General features: G+C 32.2%; 1 protein-coding gene across 1 annotated transcript in view; it reads left to right on the forward strand.

The window, feature by feature from the left end:
- Positions 1-4,295, forward strand: part of LOC118189052 (RNA-binding protein 41-like) — a 39,672-nt gene extending 35,377 nt beyond the window's left edge. Inside the window, exon 7 of the mRNA XM_035359587.2 lies at positions 3,202-4,295. The gene's annotated coding sequence lies outside the window, so the exon portion shown is untranslated. The remainder of the gene's footprint in view (positions 1-3,201) is intronic.
- Positions 4,296-18,155: the final 13,860 nt, after the last annotated feature.

Raw genomic sequence — 18,155 nt, forward strand, 5'->3', positions numbered from 1 at the left:
CAAATAGTCATCTTAATTGAGTGCATTCCTTATAATATTATCAAATTTAAGACATGTACTGAAGTTTTTCTGATGAATTACTATAAATTCACTTTTAAATAATTCACATTTTGTTGCAATACATGTACTTGATAAACAAACCTAAAGCATAGCAAATATTACATGATTCATAAAAAAGTTTATTGAAAAACTTCATACTTAAACATTTGTTTCCATTCAAATATTATTTGTTCAAAACATTTCAGTTTTTCAGCATAATAAATAGTTACTAGACTTAATAAATGTAATGTAATTTATGCAGTTATGAACATCATCATATAATTAGGGCAATCTAGAATAATACCGAGTCATACACTAAGAAGAATACTGAAGAATTACCTTTAAAATTTTCAGGTGTTTCAGAACTGTCCACAGTCTGTATTGCTTACTCTTCTAAAACACTTATATGCATAGAGACAAACAATTTAAAATAGCGAAGAAAATATAGGTGATGAACAACGAGTACCTTCTTTTTTGCAAGTATTATTTGAAAGTCCTTCTGTAATGAATGCTTAATTTTCTCCTTATCACTGTCATCATTATTAACAGTTTTGAATACAGAAATAACTGATTTTATAACATTGAAAAACAAATTTTTCTTTGGGGGCTTTGAAATATTTAACAAAGGATCTAAATCTTCATAAAAAACATTTTTCATCATAAGACAATTGCTTATATATGATTTTTAATTCTGAGTTGCAATAAGAACACTACACTATAGATTTTATGTTAAAACACTACAGAAGCTTCGATAATTAGTAAAGGGTGAGTATCAACAATAATAATAATAAAGAACTTAATCTTCTTTTAAAATAATTGCCCAGATGTTAAGAACTTTGTCAGGGTTTATGCACAGTAAAAACTGAAAATATGTAAAAACATTAAAGAAATTAAATAATGAAGAATCTGCATGAATGTATGTATGTTTCTCGCATTGTGAAAAAATGATGGTACGTAGAACCATCAGATTTTGAATAACGTAATCTTCCACCAGAACATGGGCACCTAGAAGCCTGAATTTTGAATTTTATAATCTATTTCTTATTTTGTAAAACTTTAACGAATTTTTGATTCACAAACTGAATGATTTCAAAGTGAGCAATGGCAGCACTGTACAGGAACCCCCCCCCCCCAAATTTTTTTTTTAATCTCCAGCATGTGAGACTGTCTATCAGAAATTCTAAGGATATGCTGTTTTTAAATATTTTGTGATATTGCTGTTGAATTTAATTTTATGTGGTTTAAATGAAAAGAACATGATATTTAATAAATAAAGGTAATACTTAAAAAACATTTTAAAAAAATCCCTTTAGTTGTAATATAAAATCTGAAAGCTTTCAGATTTATATATATATATATGTTTTTAATCATAACTTGTTTTACTGGTAAGACTTGCTGCAAATGCAGACTATAAATTGTTTCTATCATTTCTGTCTGTGTTGTCATCAGCTCCTTCTGTAGAAGCTGAAGATTAACTTGATAAATATTTTGTATAGTTGGGCACTTGTGAAGGTCAGGCATCCTTTCACAGCCTTGGAGACACCAAATTAATTTTATTATTTATTTATTTTTTTTTTTTCCATCAGAATGCTTAATTACTCTCTGAAAGTCTGGTTCAAGAAAATATGTTTCCCAAATTAAGAAAGAAAACAAATTTAATATTGACTATTATGATAGATTTGCAAGGAAATATTACAAATGGATTGTATAAAAGGAAAATTCAGTTTTCATGTAAGGCCTTAGATTTCCGTTCAGGAATAAATTTACGAAACTGAAAAATATTATGTGGGTGTATTTCAGGATATATACCTATTATCTTGATATTCTGAAAAGGGCTTATGAATATTTGGAAAAACTTTAGGAATTCCTTCTTATATATTATTAACTAAAATAATGTCAACATATTTCATTACAGATTTGATTAAATGCTTTTGCATTGATTAACTGCAATGTTATTTTTAGCACATAATTAATTTCACATTTTATTAATTTCAAAATATAAAAGTTTAATAATATCAAATATGAAATAAGGCTTGCTTTTTGGATGATTAAGAGATACATTATTTTTAAAATACAAGAATTAGAGTATCAATTATGGTATCTTTTTCAAATACAAATTTATTAAGTATAAAAAACTGACATTTCTGTTAAAAGGATCATACATACCTCTGAATGTTTTCATGGACTGAAATTCTGCAGGTGAATGGTATGTGACCATTTCTTGTGCATAAAATTCGATTTCGGAGATAAAAACAAGTCCACCTTTTTAAATATTTGAATAATTATCTATGCAGTTAGGTACACAACAAGTGTAAACCATTCTTTAGTATATTATTAGTAATCAGCAAATAAAATACTTGTCAGTCCTTCGCAAATAAACATGCACTATACAAAATATCACACTATAACTACAAGCATGCTGTACCACGAGGTAGGTTTGTTATGCCTATCAGTTCCCCTGCTAATGACATCACTCAAAGCAAAAGTGCTTACATTGGTAACATTTCTACCCAGATGATATCAGTTTGACCTCTGTCATTTTACCATGTTTAAGTATACTGAGGCATTTATAACACCATACATCTCAACTTTACTGACAGATGACAGTGGCGGCAGCAAATCAAAATGACACCACAATCTGCCACTGTATTTTCTATAAATAAATATTGATGCTTTTGAGGATTGTTAATCTTGTGCATGTTAAATTTAATCCTGTAAGCATTAGCGTCTTACAAAGTGATAATTGCTATTGAAAAAACTGATCTCCAGAAAAAACTCACCCATCCTTAAATGTGTAGCTGACTCAGCCATACCATCAACCATTGTTTGCATCACTGTGATTGTTTAGTTTTTACACCAAGTTGGCATAAAGTTAAAAAGTTAAAGGTTAAAAACTTTCAGGCAAAATCCTTCAACCAGTTTTTGTGATGCAGAACTCTAGTTGCCTAGCAATGAAGTTCAGCTTAGATCTCTTATGATTTTAAAACTAATGTGTGAATGGAGCTGATTAGTCTGACAGAGAGTTCACTAATATTTAATTATTTATGTTATTATATTAACTTATATTTTAGTTTATTATAGTTTTTATTTATTAAAAATTCGTGACTCTTTAACAGTTACTCATAAATCTCTCTTTTTATTTATTTGTTTATTTTTTAACAGATCATATGATGTCCATTACCATCTAAAGAAAAGATCTGTATCCCGTTTACAAGTGGGAAGATAAGCCAGAAAACAAATGTTGGCAAAGCTGATTTTGTCTTTGTAATATGGCTGTGGAATTAATGAGTTTGCTTCAGTTCACATTGTTTACAGCTAAATTGATGAACAAAGGATTTCCCATGAATATGTGATGTTTAAAATTCTCTATATTAAATAGTATGTGATTTAACAGAAAGCATATATCAGGGACATAATGTAAGTGACTATTTCATATCTGTTGGTTCTCCATTCATTGCCTTTGGAAAAGGATGTTATTCAAAAGATAAAATTGTTAATAAAATTTCATTTTATAATATAAGTTTTATTCCATCTGATGTAAAAATGCAGATAAATATTGCATTTATTAAAAATACTGAAGCAAAGCAGATCAATCAGAGAGATTTTTATCGAGTTACTGAGGTCTGGGCACTTCTGTTATTACTGTCATATTATGTCCTCTCAATTTTTAGCATTTTAATATATATATCTTCAGATCTAGTGCTTCATTCCTTCTCAGTAGCTGCATTAAGAAGAACATGAGAGATAGCTATATGAATTGATACTTCACCATGTACAATGTGCTAAAACTATGCTTAGAAACTGGCAGTCCATGAGCCACATGCATTTCCCAGAGGAAATTTTATGTGGCCTGTGTATACGTTACCTGTAAATTAATTAACATTATTGTGACATTAATTTTATAGAAAGAATTTGAAAAAGTTTGATATTAACAATTATGAATCCTATTTTACATTTTCATTGCCATTAAAAATGAATGTAACATCCCAGAAAATCTGCAAACACAGGTAATTAATTTATAAGTCTAAAAAAAGTATAATTAGACTGACAGATGAGCATATACAATGTGTGATTTAAAAAAAAAAAAATAGTTTCTAGCAGTTTTTTCCTGAAGTTACCAACTGCAAAATCGAAATGGCTTGAGCTGTTTTAACAAGAAATCTAGAGTTTTATAAATATTTGCAAACAAATTTATATATTTTTCCTGTATGTATAAAAGAAAAAATTAATAAAAGAAAGAGAATAGGTTGCCATTATTTATTCTTAAGTTTTGTTCTGCTTAAAGAGTTTTTGCAGTTTGTTAAGTTAAAATAAGCTATTTAATGATTAATTCAACATATTAGAACTATTTAAAATACATTTCAGTCTGAATATTTAATATTTAGTCATCAGTACATTTGAACTACAAAGTGACTCTAACAGAAATTGGTTGCATATGCAAACCTTTAGATTTCAGACAGAAAACATTGTACCCGTTGCTTATTAAAATCACTTTCGTTCCACGCATATTTAATTTTATTAAGCGACTGACTAAAATGTGATATGTATATTGCAAATCATGATATAAGATTGAAACTTTTCGAGTAAAATAATAGCTAGCAACTAATTGAGTAATTAATCCTAAAATAATAATTAAAATTTATTGCTAAAATTAAATTAGTTACAAAATTTTTAAATTCATTTCTTAATTTTGTTTTGCATATTATTATAAATATATTTCTGAAGAAATTTCATCTCTTGCAAACAACTTTTTTATCTCACTTTGTTTCATATTGTTCATCAGCATGTCTTCAATTGCACTTGCAGTTTCATAAAACTGCTGGTAGGTTTTTTGATCAGTACTTCCCAGTTCAAGAGTAATTCTTAGAATTTGTCGTGTTTTTCTAGATTCAATTAATGTTAACATGTCATAATTTTTTTTTTTAGTCCAAAGGGACTTGAGTCCCGAAGGACTATTACTTTCGTTTTGGCATTTTGCGTTGGACGGATAAATGTCGGTTCACTTTTCAAGCTGTTGCCATAAAATGTTAGAGTCCTGCATTATATTTGAAGAAATTAAATAATGAAAATCTGCGTAAATGTATGTATATTTCTCACATTGTCATAAAATAACGGTACATAGAGTCATCGAATTTTGAATAACGTAATCCTCCAACGAATATGAGCATGTGGAAGACCAAATTTGAAATTTGTTTTATGATCGATTTCCTATTTTTTAAAACTTTGACGAATTTTTGATTAACAAACTCAACGATTTCAAAGTGAGCAATGGCAACGTTGTACAGAAAAAACATTTTTATCTCCAGCGCGTGAGTCTCTGTATCGGAAATTTTAAAGATATGCTCGTTTTAAAACTATTTTGCGATATTGCTGTTGCACTGGATCTTATGGTTTAAGTGCGAGGAACATGATATTTAATAAAGAAAGGTAACACACAAAATGTTAAAAAACGCCCCTTTGGACGTAATTTAAAATCTGAAACATTTCGGATTTTGTTTTTTTTTTTTTTTTTTTTTTTTTTTTCTGTACGAGTTTTGTTATCAGTTTTTCTTCTAACACTTTCATAGTCAGCTTTTACCAGGGCTGTGGATTCGCTAGGGAAAATGACCGACTCCAACTCCTTCCAATTGTAGCTTTTTGGTGGCTATATACAGTATAGAAAGAAGAGTTTCTAATTCTGCAAGATCATCCCACAGTCTTTCTGTTAGAGAAACATTAAGGTTATCTACATCTTCTAACATTCTCCTCTCCTGTTAATTCTTCAGATTGTAGCTTTTTTGTGGCCATATACGGCATTGAAAGAAGGGTTTCCAGTTCTGCAAGATCATTCCACTAGATTACTTCTCCATTGCATTGCTCCTTTTCCTGCTCGCTTCCTAAGAATGGCATGAATTTTGGGAGTTCTTGCTAATATTGCTGCTTACCTAAATTGTAACTAAATGAAGCAGTTTGTTCAATAATGGCAAATATCACATCCATTCTCCTCCCTTATATTTATTTATTAATAAGTCAATAAAATAGAAAATAACTATTTATTAATGTATATAGTTCATAAATAAAAATATTAACTCAGTTTGTCATGATTTTTTTTTTTTTTTTTTCCCCCAATTCACTTTAATTTCATTTCAAATTTAAACTGTTCAACAAAAACTGGAGTCGGAGTTGACGTGTTTTTTTAGTGACTCTGACTCCTTTTACCCAAAAATCTACCCGATTCTGACTCCAACTCCACAGCCCTGGTTTTTACAGTCATTTTCTCTGTATTGCTGTGAATTGATGCAAATTCTAAAAATGAATCTTCATAACTTACCTCAACTGATGTATAAAATATTAACTATAATTTGCTATTTCTCTGAGTTTTCTACATAAAAGTCACATTTTCAAAAACAGTTTTTAACTCTTTTTAAGAGATTAACGCCCTGCCGTGACTATGTCTGCATACCTGGCCTGTAGCAGAGATCTCAACTTCAAAGAGTTTGTATCTTCACAAAATTCTATTTTGTTGATCATTTTCTAACATGTTTCTTGTAATGACAGTTGAAATGTCTTATGTAAATTCTGAATATTAAAAGTTGTATTTGCAAGAAGAGAGACTAATGGTGGATGGACCACAAAATAGACACTATGAATGAACTAGGGAAGGTTATGGTAGGTATTAAGTAGGATATTCTGCACTGAAGAATCAGTCGTTTACAGTCTGAGTTTTATAAGTGAAGGTAATTTAGTAAACAATGTGTTTTGTATCGATTAGTATGTATTTATTTTGGTTCCTGGAAATCTGAATATAATAAGCGGCTGAGTTTGTTAACCAATGAATTTAATAAGCAGCAGCTACTGGAAATTGAAAATTTTTCCTGTCGTTATATTTACTGTTTATATATGTTTGATAAATATTTGGTAAATAAAATTTTGTAAAAAAAAAATGTTAGGGGAGGAAAAAACTTTTTCACTTTGTTTAAAAAAAGAATAAATAATAAAAAAAATCAGCTTGCATAACCTTTGAGTTTGAGACTATTGCAATAAAAAATGATATTCAAAAAGATATATTTACTGCATACTTTGTAATAGACACCTTACCAATAGTAGTAAACTTAAATTTGCTACTATTTGGTATTTCATGATTTATGTTGCAAATAACACGGACTAAAAATATAACACCAACCACACTGTTTGGATTTTGGATATAGAAAATATGTATTTAGGAGGGAGAATGTAAGCCCTTCTGAAATGAGTTAAGATGAGAATCAGTCTCCAGAAAGAGAAACTTAAGGATGAAATATTTATCCATTTTTGTCAAATTCGTAATCAGTGTGATGAAAGTTTTGAAACTAATATAAATTTCAGGGTGTGTGTCAATGATGCTAGGTACTGCAATGTGCAAATCAAACAGTTTCTACACTACATTATAATATCACTTATTTTAAATTTCCTGCATGTTATCAAGGAAAATAACTGTAAATATCTTGAGAGAGAACAATATTGGTTGATCACCATTGAAACCCTGGCAAGAGGTTAAGCATTCATAGTTTTTAGGAGTAATATTGAAATGAAGAATGCCCTAGGAGAGCAAGTGTTTTAATTTAATGATAGTTATAAACTTTCCAGATGAATGATTCCTTTGAACAAAGTAAAAAATTTCATCGTCAAAAAATTGTAGTGTTTTAAGATTTTATCAATTTTGCAAAATCTTATAAAATAAGGAATAAATATGTCTAATTTTTTTGTGTTTATAAGTATGCATGATTAGTATATTAAATAAGTAAAATGCAGTCCGAAATCCGAATGTCCAGTGGCTGGAATCGTCTGATATCAAATTTTTCAATCACTAGCAAAAAAAAAAAAAAAAACACACGACTCAATAAGCGCCACCTAGCGGCCACCGGAAGAAACACCGGCCAAAAAAAAATATTAGCCTTTAGTCGATGTGCGGGAGTTATGAACTAAGCATGCTGTTTCCCCGAGATTTACTTTGTAACCTAAATGTGTAATTATAACGCCCTAATTGTAATGTTTTATCTTAATCGTGTTTCGTTAATTAAAACTATTTAAAAATGCCAAGTGAGTCTTTTGTTTATGGTAGTTTTGGTTATAGAATGGAGAATTTGGGAGAAAAAGCAAGCGATTTTTTTTCCTGAACTAACCGAGAATCCTTGATTAATATTAACCACACTTTCAGCCCTACTGTGGTTGAGGGGTTAACATTTTTCTCTCTGACCTAAACAATAAATGAAGCCCCAAGACATATTTATTTGGAGTGCAGTGTTGCTGATACTGGTTTTCTTTTGATGCCACAACAGCGGAGATGAGAAGAAATAATTTAAGTTCAGTTATGATAGCAAATTGTGCTTTTGGCTTAACTCTCTTAAAACCAATCAAGAGTTCTAGAAATATTTTATTATAAAATTTGATGTATGGGGTATTGCAAGATGAGAGGATGTCTCTAGATATTTTTTAAAATGTGTTGTCTAATTACCAGATTTCATGGTGATGATGAGAACCACAAATATGAAGGACTGCAGGAGTCAGATCAACCAATGTCACCTTTTAGGTTTTTAATTATGTCATCCAGATTCTCAGAATTTTCTGGACATTTGGCTGACAGGTATGGAACAATCAGTTCTCAGTTGTCAGTTAATATCCTTTACCTTAATTTCCTCTTGTCTCTTAACTGAAACAAATGAACATTTTCATTCATGAAATGAAATGAATTTTAAAAAAAAATGTTTTTTAAATACTTTACTTCCATTTTAAATCAAGTCAACTCTTAGATTATCTCAAACATGGAAAGGCCAATCAGAGATTTCAGAAAACAAAATATTACTATTAGTTTTTTTTTTTTTTTTTTTTTTTTTTTATCTGCTTCTTCTTATTAACTTCTCTTCCTCCTTCCTCATTGTTTGATGTGCTGTCTTCTAATTTATTTTCTTCTTTATTATAATAATCTCCAAAGTCATCAGTTTCTTCATTTTTTCCCCTTGTTTTAGTTTTCAATGGATTTGAGTTTCCTCTCTAATTTGTTCTTCCCTTTCGTGATTTCTCTCAGGATTTTTGTTGATTCCACTCTTAGATTTAAATAATGATGCAATGGAATTTTCCACACATTATACTGACGTTCCAATTTATTTTTTTTTTCGGGAGGGCGGGGGGGTGGAGGCTTCGCTCTGTTTGGACACTGTTGCTTCAGCTTCATGGTTGTATGTCTGATAGATATTTTGTGAAAAACACTTTTTAACTCAAAAAACTCCAAAATGGTTAATGGTTATTTTCGTAAAATTGCCTCTCTTTTTTTTTTTTTTTTTTCCCAATTACGGTACACTTTCTATATTATTGTGTCTAGTGAAAAAGTAATATAACAATAGATTTATTTCATTTACAAACTTAAAACTCTACTTACCAAAGTCAGCATCATAGAAGGAAAAAGAAGAATGATTCGATGAACAAAACAAAGTACTGTATAATCAGCTCAAAAACGTCTTCTTTAGCTCATAAATAGATATTCTTCGTAGTGTAAATCTGATTAATTTTTAAATAATAAATTGCATTCTAACAAAATACTGTTGTTAATGAGCTATAGTTGGCACGAAATATTTTAGGCAATGGAATTGTCTATTCGCTTGTAGAATCCTCATATAAACAAAAACAAGTACGTCTTCATCGCAGACACGAGTAACATGCTACCTTGAGATGGACATACTTGTTTTCTTTATGATCAGTTCTACGAGCAAACGATACTATCGCCCCATCCCATTGCCAAATATGTTATTGTAATGTTCAGGTTAAAAACATCATCTTTTTGCATAGAACGACTTGAGCAAATTATATTTTTAGTAAGGATGAGACAACGAGTCATAAGGGCCAGTCATTTACTCAGCACCAACATAGTTCAAAAGAAATTAGACAGAACACTTCATCTCTCCTCACTCACCACATAATAATGCTAAATCATCACAGCATCCCATCCCTCATCCACAATTTGCTGCAAACGGAAGCAACTTCAGACTGTGCAGAATTGCATCTTAAGACAAATCGTCTGCTGCCCGTGGTTTATCAAGAATAATGTAATCCATGATAAATTCGGCATAGCACAATTTCGTGCCTACTTTCATCACCTGGTACACAATTTCCATTTGAATCTTAAGGAATAGTATCATTCCTTCCTATATGACTACAATTCTCGTAACTATGTGAAGTGGCCAATGGCCATTTTAAGTAGTAATTTGCGTATTATTCATTGTTTCTGTATTTTATTTCCTGCACCATACAAATTTTGTACTATTTTCTACTGTATTAATGTATTGGGAATGTTGCCTAACACTGTTCCACTTGTTTGTGTGAGTATGTGTTTTGATTTGTACTTAAAGAACTTTTAGCAGTAACCTCATGTCATCAGCTCATCAATACCTGTTAAATTTTATGCACGCGAAATAACTCTTTATCATCAATAATTATTTGGACCATACAGTATTTCATAATAATCAATTGGTGTCGATAGAGGCTGGACTTTGAATCCAGGCCCTCAAGTCCGAGCACCACTTCTACTCACAGAGCAAGGTTACATTAAAAATAAGAGGCTTAGGCAAAATGTTAAAATCAACTTGAAGTACTGCCAAGAGAAAGGTTTACGTCTGATATTTACTGAAGAATTTCTTTTTTTTTAATTCCCACTGACTCTGAAATAGTGAAACGTCATCAAAACAAAGCAACAAGTCGTACTTTGAAATGTACCGCTGCATTATTTGAAAAATGAGGACTGATACGTGCATTGCTTATTGTACCTCTTTTTTTTTTTTTTTTTTTTTTTTTTTTCCCCTGCGAAGTTGCCTGACGTTTTACCTTGCGCGTGTTCTCCTATAACGGAAAAGATCCTATTTTTGTAGCAGCTTGTGAGTTTCTTAGAAGTATGGATAGAAAAATATGAATAGAATTTAAAATCGAACAGGAAATCTGGATACAAATGTCATATTAATGCCGGTGATTTTTTCTTGCAATTTCGCGGAATATTTTTTCTGAGGAATGTTTGCAAGTTTTCCGCTCTCTGTTAACATTCTTTGGTTGCTTCTTTTGTATTTTATTTCGAATTTGGTATTTATGATATGGCACAATACACATCAAATGATTTTTGTAGCAAGATATATATTTTAACTTAGTGTTTCCCGTATTTTCGTCTTCAGCTAATTTCAACTGTGGTAAAATATTCCATACTTAAGAGTTGCCTTGGCGCTGTTGGCGATTTTTTACGGGAGAAAAAGTATAATGTTTTGTAATTGTTAAAAATTATCAATATATATATATAACGTTTTAATTGATTCATTTCTAAAATCAATTAATAAAGTTAATTACATGCAGGGTTTTGTTTTGGTGAAAATTTCGTAACGATTGTTGTATGAGTAGATTCGAAGCTTGTTCTATTTACCTATTGTGCAGTAAAATAGTACATTCTTGCAGTAAATTCTTCGGTTTAGGCGCGATGCAGACGCTGTTCTCGGGTACCCGCGATAATTTTCGCTATCCCAGTCTAACTAGATTAGAGATTTTCGAACACATAAATTTTCCTAGTTCGTTAAGAGTTCGGTGAAGTCCATAGTCATGAAAATAGCAGTTAGGTATACCGTGAGTTAAAATTCACACATCGTAGCTTATCAGAGATGAATATGAACCGAGAAGAGACTATACACTATTCCTAGCTACCGACAGTCCAAGTCTGGCGATGAAAAACTGGAAGTGTTCGTAGTTGGATGGTAATATGCCAAAGACCAATGTCAGGCAAGAGTGTGAAAAGAAATGCCAGTGATTGAGTAAAACCGTTACATATAGTTAACATGTTGTAATACACAATATAAACAATAATGTGTGAGGACATATTACTAGGAGAAGAAAAATAAAATATAAGGACATGGGTGGTATAACAGAAATACAAATCAAAATAATAAAATACATTTACACAGTGACGAAAAAATTAAGAAATATATCTAAGGACGACCATCGGCCTTTTCCTGTTTTCATGTACACAGTAATCACAGTTTAATATTGGAATAACAGCATTGTTAATATCCGGGATTTTCCGGAAGAATTTTTCTGACAATTTGGCCATATAAACATTAATTTCAGGAATGCCGAGTTCACGGTGAATCGCCGTGTTTCTAATGAACCAACGGCAATTCACCGCTTCTCTTAATACAATATTTTGTGCGATTTCCAATTTTTGCAAGCATATCCCCAGACAGAGCAGGCGTAGGTAATAATGGAACGCAACATGGTTCGGTAAATGAGTAGCTTATTATCAGTAGAGAAAACGCTATTCCGAGCAATTTATAGAGGCAAGTATAAGTTTACGTACTCGGAACTCAGTAAGTATATGTATGATGTGTAGGGACCAAGTGAGCCAATGATCAAGAATAACACCTAGGTAGAGTGCCTGCTTCTTCCAAGGGATTACAGTATCATACATTATGACATGGAGATTAGCATCGAACTTTTTCTTTTTTTGTAAATAAAATAGCATCAGCGTTTGCAACGTTGATCTGGATTTTCCAAGACTCGTGCATGGACGTGATTTTGCAATGCTTGTATAACTGAGCCATGAAATGCACATTGTGTGAAAATTGCGGTATCGTCTGCATACATTGCTAATGTGGGGTATGTGGGATGTCGTTCGTGTAAATATTGAATAATATAGGGCTTAAAAGACTGCCCTGTAAGACCACAGCTTTTATGGGCCTGGGGCAGGAGGTAGTGGGATTGATACCAACGAAGTCTATCTGTTAGATAGGAACTAATGATGGTTGTGATGTAACCTGGGAAACTCAGGGTGATTAATTTGTATGTGAGGCCTTTCAGCCAAACGCGATCGAAGGCCTTCGAAACGTCTAAGTTTGCTCCAGTGGTAATTTTTCCTGTAGCCCTGAAGATATGATTTCAGTCATTCTGTATAATTGATATACGGTCGAATGCTTTCTTCTGAAACTAAACTGGTTCGCAATAACAACATTGTTTCCATCTGCAAATTCTAACATTCTCTATAGTATCACAAATTCAGCAATCTTTCTGAGAGCTGAAAGAAGGCCTGTAACAGACGGGATCACTGGCAGGTTTGCTGAGTTTTGGTATAGGAGAGATGATTGCGGTTTTCCAGCAATATGGAAAATGTCCAAGACGAGCATGTGGTTAATAATCTGAATCAACTTGAACATAATATGTGTTCCCATCTGCTTGGTCATTTTGTTGGATATGCAGTCAATACCAGGACTGTTGTTGACTCTTAGCTTGGAGATGTAAGCAGATTCCACAAGCACATGTAGTAAACCTTGCCGAACGCCGGATTACGTCATTAACACATTGCTGGTACGGCAAAATCGTGTTTCGAAAAGTTAACTTTCAATGGAAAAAATGGATTAAATATAATTCAAATTAAGAAAGTACGTATGCTCTAAAAAAACCTGAGTTTTATTATAATTAAAAGAAAAAAAATGTTAACTGAAAGTACTTTTATTGCTGACTATACTATTTTTTAAAAAGGCTGAGGACATTTGTTTATGACAATGATTGACGCAACTTTTTTAAAAGTTTCGCGGCAACAATTCGTTTAACTTCTTGTTTAAATGCGCTTTATTTTCTTTATTATCCCTGCTTTTACTATCGGCTAGTATTATACGTCATATCATCCAATTCTTCAATCGTCATTTCTTGACTAATTTTTTACGTCTTTTATATCTTCTCCATCCGATCGCCCTTTGCACAATATCTTTATCCTTATTTTCAGTCGATTCCTTTAAAATTGTTGATAACTTCTGGCCAGAATGATGCCAGACAATATTCGGTGTTGTTAAATGAACGTTGGAAAGAGTATAAATGAAATTTTAGCGTTGGGAAATATTAAATGGAAACAATTAAGAAAACGCGAAATCGCATTCCAGAAGTCCGCGCTTGGCAGTTTAATTTTAAAAACTAATGTAAATTTAAAAAAAAAAATGGAAAGCAATTTAAAGAACATTCCTTGTTAAAATTGATGAATTGCTGTGAGCGTAACTGGATCATTCTGAAAATGTGACGACTTCTACTCGGGTAAGATGGATACTCTATTAAGTAAACACAAAATTGGCATATCTCTTTGTTATTTCAAAGGGAAAAAAATAATTTTTGTGTAGTAGTTTGTTTTTGGCGGGGATGTTAGAAAATCTCATCTCTTTTGTTGTCTCGGATGGAATCTGGTTTTAAGAACTGTGTATATGCCTAAGAGAGCAAATATTGCAAATATTTTCAACTGATTTTGACGGCTAAAATCATCAGCGCCCCTTCAGAAGCACGCTCTGGAATTAGAAGTGGTCATGAATGTACTTGCTACGAGGCTTCAGGTTTTCTTTAGTGACTGCCGCAACTGCTAATTAATATTCAAATTCCACCTAATCGTAGATATGCCGTAAACTTCGGGCTGGACGTTAGGAGTTCCCAAAGAATTTCGTTTCTTCTCGGAGAAGAATATATATATATATATATATATATATATACCCATATACAAATGATACATTTTAAAAACCTTTTAATGACAATACTAACTTTGAAAACATAGAACATTAGTTTTTCCAACTGGCCACGTATGAAAATATGTTTTTGTAATTTAAAAGTGGAAAGTACATTGACTTCCATTAGAAAATTACAGACAACATTCAAAAATATTTATTTTTATAGATCGATAATAAATCAAAACTTTTGGATTGCTTGCCATTATAATGATTTGAATTATGGTGGCTATGACGGTCTATAATAGATATTCATGCTCATGATAAATCGTGCCGATCTAAAGCTGTGAAAGTGTTAATTTTATAATTAATAATCACAACTTGTTGAACCCTTGTTGAAGGAATCGATCGTTTGTTCCTCGGGATTCTTCCTCTTACGCTTTGTACGCCCTTTGCTCGAGGTCGCTCGTGTAGCTCGTTTGCTTTTTGGGCTAGTACTTCTACGCCTTCGTCGCTTGGATGCACCCGTACTAACGACTTTAGATCTTGTCCTCCCTCTTCTTTTCCCATGTTCACGAACCACATACTGTCCGTTCATCCTCGACAGCGCTCCTCTTTGTGTAGCTTTTTGCAAAAGAAATTTGATATTGTCGTGGTAAGCCTGGGTGTCCAATCCCATCGCTTTGAGGTACTTCTTGATGTCGTAGAAGGATGTTCTCTTGCCATCATTCTGTAATTTGCGCACAGCATTTAGTACTAAAAGGTTCAAGTTCATCTGTTCTTCTTGCTTCTGAATAAATGGCTGGGAAATTTCTTCTTTCCCTTGCATTTTGTACTCTTGAGTTCGTTGAAGTTTTTGAAAGGTGAGTCGATTGTGAAATTTAGATTTGATAGAAAGAATTAGTGTTGAGCACGTCTGTATATAAAATGACTAATAAACTGCCAAAAAGGAAAAAAGATGATTTGAATTAATCATGGCGATTGCGAGATGCACTCGTGACGTTTTGAAACATAAAGATATCGCTATTTTTCATCGCGTGTTGTGTAATGCACCTGGATAATATTACGCGTATTAGTTCTTCTAGGTCATAAAGGTTTTGAAGTAAAGTATTAGTGTTTAGAAATGGTAAACAATGAAATATATTTATGTAAAATAAAATTCTAATTTTAATATGCAATAGCGGTACTATTCCGTTAGAGCGGGCGTCAGTTAAAAATGCGCCACAGCCACGCCAAATATCTTGGCTCAAGTAATTTAACGTTTGAAATATCGTGGCTCGAGAATTCTAGTTTTCGTTTGAAATATGGTCGGTCGTTATTTTGAATATTTTTTATTTACGTTTAAAATATCGTATCGTGGTTCGAGATTTCTAGTTTTCGTTTGAAATATCGTCACTGATTATTTTTTTTCCATATTTCGCCATTTTTTTTAGTACGATGGATTACACAATTTGGCAGTTACCTAATGTTGAAGAGGCTGCCATAAGATTCTTTCAGGATAACTAAATAATTCATAGCAACAGACTTTGTTCTTAAAATCATCCGATGAAACTAACTTTTGACTCAAACAAAGCTCCTGTATGGCGTTGTTATGTACATTTTTGGTGTGGGGATTAAAAAAAAAAAAAAAAAAAGTTTGAGAACCAAAACATAGTTTGAAGGCTTGCGTCATACTTTCCTCAATGTCGTTCGTATCATCTATCTGTAGTGTCATGAATTGACGTCGATTGAATTTAGCGAACTTCAATAAGAAATGAGCCACAATACGACAGTAGATTGGAATAACTACTTGAGGGAGGTACGTGCAAATAGTTTGATGTCTCGTAAAAGAATTAAAATCGGTGGATCCATAGAAATAGACGAAAGTCTTTTTACAAGAAGGAAAAACAACGTAGGACGTATCCTTCCGGAACAATGGGTATTCGGGGGTTTTAAGCTTGAAATAGCAAAGAATGCTTTCTGGTCGCCGTTCCTACTCGTTGTGCTACGACACTGATGACTGCCATTGAAGAAAACATCAAGGATGAGCATTAATATTTTCAGACTGCTGGAAAATAGATAAGCAAGAAGAGCTAAAAAATGCTGAGTATGAACATTGCAGTATGAATCACAGCTATAATTTTGTAGACCTCGAAACTGGATGCCATATCCAAATTATGGAGCGATTGTGGGGCAGTGCTTAAATGGAGAAATAAACGTCAGCGGGGTACTGCTCGCCACTATTTAGAATCATATTTAATAGAATTTATGTGGCATCGCCTATATTCAAAAACTCAAAATTTTTCTGCAAAATATTATTATGCCACCTGTTTAGATTGTATTTCGTTTTGATTTTTTTTTTTTTTTTTTTTATTATTTATATGTAGAATATTATAGGTTACAAAATTAAATAGAAAATTTTACTTTCTTTAAGAATTAAGAAACTTTAAAAAAATTTACGATACTCTTCTGTTTTGAAAATTGCAGCGAAAATGTATGCGCAAAAGCGCTGGTTTCATATTGCGTAAGTTTATATAGCTCTATATTTCTTAAGACGCCATTGAAATACTAGTTTAATTTTTAAATCCTTTTTTTTTTTATTTTAAATCCTTTTTTGATATCCTATGGATTTAACAATTTGGGAATTGCCCATGATGAAAAGTCGGCAATAGAATTTTGGGTAAAGTGCAGAATCACTCACTGCTTGACGCGTTTTTAAGAATTGCACATACTCGGTATCCATGTGCACATCGATTTATTTTCACTTTAAAAAAAATCCCAGAATTGCACAAAAATGGCACTGCGTACCCCCTTGACTTTATCTATGTACACATCGACCTATTTTCATTTAAAAAGTAAAATAAAATTGACAAAAATCCAATTGTTTTTACCTTTGTAAAAAGCGGCAAACAAATAAGTGAGCGATTCTGCATTTCTGAATTCCGATTCTGAACATTTTCAAAGAAAAGGCATCATTCATTATAGAAAATTACGTTGGGTGTAATGGTGTATTTAATTATGGCAAAGCACACGAGGGCTATCTGCCTAAGGGGAGAATGCCTTCGTGGAGGACTTTCTAAGGGAAACTGGCTCGTATACACGTTACACATGGGGAAAGCGCCCATGTAGCCAGCCGGTTCGCAGGATTCGAACCTCGGACCGATCTACCAGTGTTCAGCGACTTTACCGCTCGGCCGCTGGTGGGCTCGAAAATTACGTTTGAACAACCAACGAGATGAAATTATGCTTTAGCGATAAGTCGGTAGCGAAATAGCGATGCAGGCATCCATTCAGTTATGTTTAGCCTTTTTTCATATAAATTATAATAATAAAAAAGTATTATATGAAATTAATAAAACAAAAATCTTAGATAGTTATTTACTAATATACTTCCTTTCTTCCCGCAATTATTAGGGTTGCCGCAATTATTTTTGGCAGCATTGGCATCAACAATAGTTTGGCGATTTTTTACGGCCCTCGAAACCGAATAGTACCAATTTTACTTTTTATAGAATTTTTTTATTATTCTTTTGAACTCTATTATTATATTATAATTTAATACTTGGCGAGTATTGGCGCAAAAAAAAGTGACGCATTTTTAACTGACGCCGCTGTAACGGAACCAGTACCTTAATAGTTGAGTGTCTTTTTTTTAATATGGCTAAATCCTCTTTCTGTATT

Source organism: Stegodyphus dumicola, chromosome 10 (genome assembly GCF_044657685.1).
Source record: "Stegodyphus dumicola isolate Sdum_Otavi_A_Nest chromosome 10, ASM4465768v1".
NCBI lineage: Eukaryota > Metazoa > Arthropoda > Arachnida > Araneae > Eresidae > Stegodyphus > Stegodyphus dumicola.